An 11,297-nucleotide genomic window follows, 5' to 3' on the forward strand; every position below is an offset into this window, starting at 1 on the left:
AAAACCCTGTTTTCGCTTTGTCACTATGGGGTATTGTGTGTAGATTGATGAGGGGGAAATCTTTCCCTCTACAGGAGAAAGACCTTCAGAGGGAAGCCCCCCAACCCTGAAGGACAGAGGGAGACACAGAAGAAAGCCCTGCAGAGGGAAGCCCCCCAACCCTGAAGGACAGAGGGAGAGACAGGAGAAAGCCCTGCAGAGGGAAGCCCCCCAACCCTGAAGGACAGAGGGAGACACAGGAGAAAGACCTGCAGAGGGAAGCCCCCCAACCCTAAACGACAGAGGGAGAGACAGGAGAAAGCCCTGCAGAGGGAAGCCCCCCAACCCTGAAGGACAGAAGGAGAGACAGGAGAAAGCCCTGCAGAGGGAAGCCCCCCAACCCTCAAGGACAGAGGGAGAGACAGGAGAAAGCCCTGCAGAGGGAAGCCCCCCAAACCTGAAGGACAGAGGGAGACACAGGAGAAAGCCCTGCAGAGGGAAGCCCCCCAACCCTGATGGACAGATGGAGAGACAGGAGAAAGACCTGTAGAGGGAAGCCCCCCAACCCTAAAGGACAGAGGGAGACACAGGAGAAAGCCCTGCAGAGGGAAGCCCCCCAACCCTGAAGGACAGAGGGAGACACAGGAGAAAGCCCTGCAGAGGGAGCCCCCCAACCCTGAAGGATAGAAGGAGAGACAGGAGAAAGCCCTGCAGAGGGAAGCCCCCCAACCCTGAAGGACAGAGGGAGAGACAGGAGAAAGCCCTGCAGAGGGAAGCCCCCCAACCCTGAAGGACAGAGGGATAGACAGGAGAAAGCCCTGCATAGGGAAGCCCCCCAACCCTAAAGGACAGAGGGATAGACAGGAGAAAGACCTGCAGAAGAGTATGCAGTGTAGACCGAGAAAGTTTTTGGACCCTGCAAGAGCGAGGACAGAACCAACCTAGCTGGTCCCCCTACAGCTCATCTCTGCCCTGAAGGCCCAGACTGGGCCCCACTGGTCCCCCTACAGCTCATCTCTGCACTGAAGCTCCAGACTGGGACCCAGCTGGTCCCCCTACAGCTCATCTCTGCCCTGAATCCCCAGACTGGGACCCAGCTGGTCCCCCTACAGCTCATCTCTGCCCTGAAGCTCCAGACTGGGCCCCACTGGTCCCCCTACAGCTCATCTCTGCCCTGAAGCACCAGGCTGGGACCCAGCTGGTCCCCCTACAGCTCATCTCTGTCCTGAAGCCCCAGACATTCACAGAGGAGATGAGACAGGTAAAATAATCTTTCTCGTCACATGACTGTCTCTTATCTTTTGAGCTTCATGTCTCTACTGTCTGAGTAATTTAATGACACATGATCTCTGTGTGTGTGTGTGTGTGTGTGTGTGTGTGTGTGTGTGTGTGTGTGTGTGTGTGTGTGTGTGTGTGTGTGTGTGTGTGTGTGTGTAGCAACAGGCAGCCCTGAACATCTTCATCAGGAAGAAGGCTACTCAACTGGACATTAACACACTGGAGGATAAACTACACACCTCTAAAACAGAGTAAAACTCAACACACACCTCTACAACAGGGTACAACACAACACACACCTCTACAACAGGGTACAACACCACATCTCTACAACAGGGTACAACACTACACACACCTCTACAACAGGGTACAACACCACACCTCTACAACAGGGTACAACACACACCTCTACAACAGGGTACAACACACCTCTACAACAGGGTACAACACACCTCTGCAACAGAACACACCTCTGCAACAGGGTACAACACACCTCTACAATAGGGTACAACACACACCTCTACAACAGGGTACAACACACCTCTACAACAGGGTACAACACACCTCTACAACAGGGTACAACACACCTCTGCAACAGAACACACCTCTGCAACAGGGTACAACACAACACACACCTCTACAACAGGGTACAACACACCTCTGCAACAGGGTACAACACACCTCTGCAACAGGGTACAACACACCTCTACAACAGGGTACAACACACCTCTACAACAGGGTACAACACACCTCTACAACAGGATACAACACACCTCTACAACAGGATACAACACACCTCTACAACAGTGTACAACACACCTCTACAACAGGGTACAACACACCTCTGTACAACACACAACAGGGTACAACACACCTCTACAACAGGATACAACACACCTCTACAACAGGGTACAACACACCTCTACAACAGGATACAACACACCTCTACAACAGGATACAACACACCTCTACAACAGGGTACAACACACCTGTACAACAGGGTACAACACACCTCTGCAACAGGGTACAACACACCTCTACAACAGGATACAACACACCTATACAACAAGGTACAACACACCTCTACAACAGGGTACAACACCACACCTCTACAACAGGATACAACACACCTATACAACAGGGTACAACACACCTCTACAACAGGGTACAACACCACACCTCTACAACAGGGTACAACACCACACCTCTACAACAGGGTACAACACCACACCTCTACAACAGGGTACAACACCACACCTCTACAACAGGGTACAACACCACACCTCTACAACAGGGTACAACACACACCTCTACAACAGGGTAAAACACCACACCTCTACAACAGGGTACAACACCACACCTTTACAACAGGGTACAACACCACACCTCTACAACAGGGTACAACACCACATCTCTACAACAGGGTACAACACTACACACACCTCTACAACAGGGTACAACACCACACCTCTACAACAGTGTACAAAACAACACACACCTCTACAACAGGGTACAACACACCTCTACAACAGGATACAACACACCTCTACAACAGGATACAACACACCTCTACAACAGGATACAACACACCTCTACAACAGGGTACACCACACCTCTACAACAGGGTACAACACCACACCTCTACAACAGGATACAACACCACACCTCTACAACAGGGTACAACACCACACCTCTACAACAGGGTACAACACCACACCTCTACAACAGGGTACAACACACCTCTACAACAGGATACAACACACACCTCTACAACAGGGTACAACACCACACCTCTACAACAGGGTACAACACCACACCTTTACAACAGGGTACAACACCACACCTCTACAACAGGGTACAACACCACATCTCTACAACAGGGTACAACACTACACACACCTCTACAACAGGGTACAACACTTCACACACCTCTACAACAGTGTACAACACAACACACACCTCTACAACAGGGTACAACACCACACCTCTACAACAGGGTACAACACACACCTCTACAACAGGGTACAACACACCTCTACAACAGGGTACAACACACCTCTACAACAGGGTACAACACACCTCTACAACAGGATACAACACACCTCTACAACAGGGTACAACACACCTCTGCAACAGGGTACAACACACCTCTGCAACAGGGTACAACACACCTATACAACAAGGTACAACACACCTCTACAACAGGGTACAACACCACACCTCTACAACAGGGTACAACACCACACCTCTACAACAGGGTACAACACCACACCTCTACCACAGGGTACAACACCACACCTCTACAACAGGGTACAACACCACACCTCTACAACAGGGTACAGCACACCTCTATAACAGGGTACCACACCTCTACAACAGGGTACACCACACCTCTACAACAGGGTACCACACCTCTACAACAGGGTACAACACCACACCTCTATAACAGTGTACAACACACCTCTATAACAGGGTACCACACCTCTACAACAGGGCACCACACCTCTACAACAGGGTACAACACACCTCTACAACAGGGTACAACACCTCTACAACAGGGTACCACACCTCTACAACAGGGTACAACACCACACCTCTATAACAGGGTACAACACACCTCTATAACAGGGTACCATACCTCTACAACAGGGTACAACACCTCTACAACAGGGTACCACACCTCTACAACAGGGTACAACACCACACCTCTATAACAGGGTACAACACACCTCTATAACAGGGTACCACACCTCTACAACAGGGCACCACACCTCTACAACAGGGTACAACACCACACCTCTACAACAGGGTACAACACCACACCTCTACAACAGGGTACAACACCTCTACAACAGGGTACAACACCTCTACAACAGGGTACAACACCTCTACAACAGGGTACAACACACCTCTACAACAGGGTACAACACACCTCTACAACAGGGTACAACACACACCTCTACAACAGGGTACCACACCTCTACAACAGGGTACAACACACCTCTACAACAGGGTACCACGCCTCTACAACAGGGTACAACACCTCTACAACAGGGTACAACACCACACCTCTACAACCGGGTACCACACCTCTACAACAGGGTACATCACCACACCTCTACAACAGGATACAACACACCTCTACAACAGGGTACAACACACCTCTACAACAGGGTACAACACACCTCTACAACAGGATACAACACACCTCTACAACAGGGTACAACACCTCTACAACAGGATACAACACACCTCTACAACAGGGTACCACACCTCTACAACAGGGTACAACACCACACCTCTACAACAGGGTACCACACCTCTACAACAGGGTACAACACACCTCTACAACAGGGTACACCACACCTCTACAACAGGGTACAACACCACACCTCTACAACAGGGTACAACACCACACCTCTACAACAGGGTACAACACCACACCTCTACAACAGGGTACAACACCACACCTCTACAACAGGGTACAACACACCTCTACAACAGGATACAACACACACCTCTACAACAGGGTACAACACCACACCTCTACAACAGGGTACAACACCACACCTTTACAACAGGGTACAACACCACACCTCTACAACAGGGTACAACACCACATCTCTACAACAGGGTACAACACTACACACACCTCTACAACAGGGTACAACACCACACCTCTACAACAGTGTACAACACAACACACACCTCTACAACAGGGTACAACACCACACCTCTACAACAGGGTACAACACACACCTCTACAACAGGGTACAACACACACCTCTACAACAGGGTACAACACACACCTCTACAACAGGGTACAACACAACTCTACAACAGGATACAACACACCTCTACAACAGGATACAACACACCTCTACAACAGGATACAACACACCTCTACAACAGGGTACAACACACCTCTACAACAGGGTACAACACACCTCTACAACAGGGTACAACACACCTCTGCAACAGGGTACAACACACCTCTGTAACAGGGTACAACACACCTATACAACAAGGTACAACACACCTCTACAACAGGGTACAACACCACACCTCTACAACAGGGTACAACACCACACCTCTACAACAGGGTACAACACCACACCTCTACAACAGGGTACAACACCACACCTCTACAACAGGGTACAACACCACACCTCTACCACAGGGTACAACACCACACCTCTACAACAGGGTACAACACCACACCTCTACAACAGGGTACAACACACCTCTACAACAGGGTACAACACACCTCTACAACAGGATACAACACACACCTCTACAACAGGGTACAACACCACACCTCTACAACAGGGTACAACACACCTCTACAACAGGGTACAACACACCTCTGCAACAGGGTACAACACACCTCTGCAACAGGGTACAACACACCTATACAACAAGGTACAACACACCTCTACAACAGGGTACAACACCACACCTCTACAACAGGGTACAACACCACACCTCTACAACAGGGTACAACACCACACCTCTACAACAGGGTACAACACCACACCTCTACAACAGGGTACAACACCACACCTCTACCACAGGGTACAACACCACACCTCTACCACAGGGTACAACACCACACCTCTACAACAGGGTATAACACACCTCTACAACAGGGTACAACACACCTCTACAACAGGATACAACACACACCTCTACAACAGGGTACAACACCACACCTCTACAACAGGGTACAACACCACACCTCTACAACAGGGTACAACACCACACCTCTATAACAGGGTACAACACACCTCTATAACAGGGTACCACACCTCTACAACAGGGCACCACACCTCTACAACAGGGTACAACACCACACCTCTACAACAGGGTACAACACCACACCTCTACAACAGGGTACAACACCTCTACAACAGGGTACAACACCTCTACAACAGGGTACAACACACCTCTACAACAGGGTACAACACACCTCTACAACAGGGTACAACACACACCTCTACAACAGGGTACAACACCACACCTCTACAACAGGGTACAACACCACACCTCTACAACAGGGTACAACACCTCTACAACAGGGTACAACACCTCTACAACAGGGTACAACACCTCTACAACAGGGTACAACACACCTCTACAACAGGGTACAACACACCTCTACAACAGGGTACAACACCACACCTCTATAACAGGGTACAACACACCTCTATAACAGGGTACCACACCTCTACAACAGGGCACCACACCTCTACAACAGGGTACAACACCACACCTCTACAACAGGGTACAACACCACACCTCTACAACAGGGTACAACACCTCTACAACAGGGTACAACACCTCTACAACAGGGTACAACACACCTCTACAACAGGGTACAACACACCTCTACAACAGGGTACAACACACCTCTACAACAGGGTACAACACACACCTCTACAACAGGGTACCACACCTCTACAACAGGGTACAACACACCTCTACAACAGGGTACCACGCCTCTACAACAGGGTACAACACCTCTACAACAGGGTACAACACCTCTACAACAGGGTACAACACCACACCTCTACAACCGGGTACCACACCTCTACAACAGGGTACATCACCACACCTCTACAACAGGATACAACACACCTCTACAACAGGGTACAACACACCTCTACAACAGGGTACAACACACCTCTACAACAGGGTACAACACCACACCTCTACAACAGGATACAACACACCTCTACAACAGGGTACAACACCTCTACAACAGGATACAACACACCTCTACAACAGGGTACCACACCTCTACAACAGGGTACAACACCACACCTCTACAACAGGGTACCACACCTCTACAACAGGGTACAACACACCTCTACAACAGGGTACACCACACCTCTACAACAGGGTACAACACCACACCTCTACAACAGGGTACAACACCACACCTCTACAACAGGGTACAACACCACACCTCTACAACAGGGTACAACACCACACCTCTACAACAGGGTACAACACCACACCTCTACAACAGGATACAACACACACCTCTACAACAGGGTACAACACCACACCTCTACAACAGGGTACAACACCACACCTTTACAACAGGGTACAACACCACACCTCTACAACAGGGTACACCACCACATCTCTACAACAGGGTACAACACTACACACACCTCTACAACAGGGTACAACACCACACCTCTACAACAGTGTACAACACAACACACACCTCTACAACAGGGTACAACACCACACCTCTACAACAGGGTACAACACACACCTCTACAACAGGGTACAACACACACCTCTACAACAGGGTACAACACACACCTCTACAACAGGGTACAACACACCTCTACAACAGGATACAACACACCTCTACAACAGGATACAACACACCTCTACAACAGGATACAACACACCTCTACAACAGGGTACAACACACCTCTACAACAGGGTACAACACACCTCTACAACAGGGTACAACACACCTCTGCAACAGGGTACAACACACCTCTGCAACAGGGTACAACACACCTATACTACAAGGTACAACACACCTCTACAACAGGGTACAACACCACACCTCTACAACAGGGTACAACACCACACCTCTACAACAGGGCACAACACCACACCTCTACAACAGGGTACAACACCACACCTCTACAACAGGGTACAACACCACACCTCTACCACAGGGTACAACACCACACCTCTACAACAGGGTACAACACCACACCTCTACAACAGGGTACAACACACCTCTACAACAGGGTACAACACACCTCTACAACAGGGTACAACACACCTCTACAACAGGGTACAACACCACACCTCTACAACAGGGTACAACACCACACCTCTACAACAGGGTACAACACCACACCACTACAACAGGGTACAACACCACACCTCAACAACAGGGTACAACACACCTCTATAACAGGGTACCACACCTCTACAACAGGGTACACCACACCTCTACAACAGGGTACCACATCACACCTCTATAACAGTGTACAACACACCTCTATAACAGGGTACCACACCTCTACAACAGGGCACCACACCTCTACAACAGGGTACAACACACCTCTACAACAGGGTACAACACCTCTACAACAGGGTACCACACCTCTACAACAGGGTACAACACCACACCTCTATAACAGGGTACAACACACCTCTATAACAGGGTACCACACCTCTACAACAGGGTACAACACCTCTACAACAGGGTACCACACCTCTACAACAGGGTACAACACCACACCTCTATAACAGGGTACAACACACCTCTATAACAGGGTACCACACCTCTACAACAGGGCACCACACCTCTACAACAGGGTACAACACCACACCTCTACAACAGGGTACAACACCACACCTCTACAACAGGGTACAACACCCCTACAACAGGATACAACACACCTCTACAACAGGGTACAACACACCTCTACAACAGGGTACAACACCACACCTCTACAACAGGATACAACACACCTCTACAACAGGGTACCACACCTCTACAACAGGGTACAACACCTCTACAACAGGGTACAACACCACACCTCTACAACAGGGTACCACCTCTCTACAACAGGGTACATCACCACACCTCTACAACAGGGTACAACACACCTCTACAACAGGGTACAACACACCTCTACAACAGGGTACAACACCACACCTCTACAACAGGATACAACACACCTCTACAACAGGGTACCACACCTCTACAACAGGGTACAACACCACACCTCTACAACAGGGTACCACACCTCTACAACAGGGTACAACACACCTCTACAACAGGGTACCACACCTCTACAACAGGGTACAACACACCTCTACAACAGGGTACAACACACCTCTACAACAGGGTACAACACACCTCTACAACAGGGTACAACACACCTCTACAACAGGGTACCACACCTCTACAACAGGGTACAACACACCTCTACAACAGGGTACAACACGCCTCTACAACAGGGTACAACACCACACCTCTACCACAGGGTACAACACACCTCTACAACAGGGTACAACACACCTCTACAACAGGGTACCACACCTCTACAACAGGGTACCACACCTCTACAACAGGGTACAACACACCTCTACAACAGGGTACAACACCACACCTCTACAACAGGGTACAACACCACACCTCTACAACAGGGTACAACACCACACCTCTACAACAGGGTACAACACCACACCTCTACAACAGGGTACAACACCACACCTCTACAACAGGGTACCACACCTCTACAACAGGGTACCACACCTCTACAACAGGGTACAACACCTCTACAACAGGGTACAACACCTCTACAACAGGGTACCACACCTCTACAACAGGGTACAACACACCTCTACAACAGGGTACAACACCACACCTCTACAACAGGGTACAACACCACACCTCTACAACAGGATACAACACACCTCTACAACAGGGTACAACACCACACCTCTACAACAGGGTACAACACACCTCTACAACAGGGTACCACACCTCTACAACAGGGTACCACACCTCTACAACAGGGTACAACACACCTCTACAACAGGGTACAACACACCTCTACAACAGGGTACAAAACCACACCTCTACAACAGGGTACCACACCTCTACAACAGGGTACAACACACCTCTACAACAGGGTACACCTCTACAACAGGGTACAACACACCTCTACAACAGGGTACAACACACCTCTACAACAGGGTACACCTCTACAACAGGATACAACACACCTCTACAACAGGGTACCACACCTCTACAACAGGGTACCACACCTCTACAACAGGGTACATCACCACACCTCTACAACAGGGTACAACACACCTCTACAACAGGGTACCACACCTCTACAACAGGGTACAACACCACACCTCTACAACAGGGTACAACACACCTCTACAACAGGGTACACACCCTCTACAACAGGGTACATCACCACACCTCTACAACAGGGATACAACACACCTCTACAACAGGGTACAACACACCTCTACAACAGGGTACAACACACCTCTACAACAGGGTACCACACCTCTACAACAGGGTACAACACATACAACAACCACACCTCTACAACAGGGTACAACACACCTCTACAACAGGGTACAACACACCTCTACAACAGGGTACAACACCACACCTCTACAACAGGGTACAACACACCTCTACAACAGGGTACAACACACCTCTACAACAGGGTACAACACACCTCTACAACAGGGTACAACACACCTCTACAACAGGGTACAACACACCTCTACAACAGGGTACACCACACCTCTACAACAGGGTACAAACACACCTCTACAACAGGGTACAACACACACCTCTACAACAGGGTACAACACACCTCTACAACAGGGTACAACACACCTCTACAACAGGGTACCACACCTCTACAACAGGGTACAACACACCTCTACAACAGGGTACAACACACCTCTACAACAGGGTACAACACCACACCTCTACCACAGGGTACAACACACCTCTACAACAGGGTACAACACACCTCTACAACAGGGTACAACACACCTCTACAACAGGGTACCACACCTCTACAACAGGGTACAACACACCTCTACAACAGGGTACACCACACCTCTACAACAGGGTACAACACCACACCTCTACAACAGGGTACAACACCACACCTCTACAACAGGGTACAACACCACACCTCTACAACAGGGTACAACACCACACCTCTACAACAGGGTACCACACCTCTACAACAGGGTACCACACCTCTACAACAGGGTACAACACCTCTACAACAGGGTACAACACCTCTACAACAGGGTACCACACCTCTACAACAGGGTACAACACACCTCTACAACAGGGTACAACACCACACCTCTACAACAGGGTACAACACCACACCTCTACAACAGGGTACAACACCACACCTCTACAACAGGATACAACACACCTCTACAACAGGGTACAACACCACAACTCTACAACAGGGTACAACACCACACCTCTACAA

Source organism: Oncorhynchus clarkii, chromosome 31 (assembly GCF_045791955.1).
Source record: "Oncorhynchus clarkii lewisi isolate Uvic-CL-2024 chromosome 31, UVic_Ocla_1.0, whole genome shotgun sequence".
Classification (NCBI taxonomy): domain Eukaryota; kingdom Metazoa; phylum Chordata; class Actinopteri; order Salmoniformes; family Salmonidae; genus Oncorhynchus; species Oncorhynchus clarkii.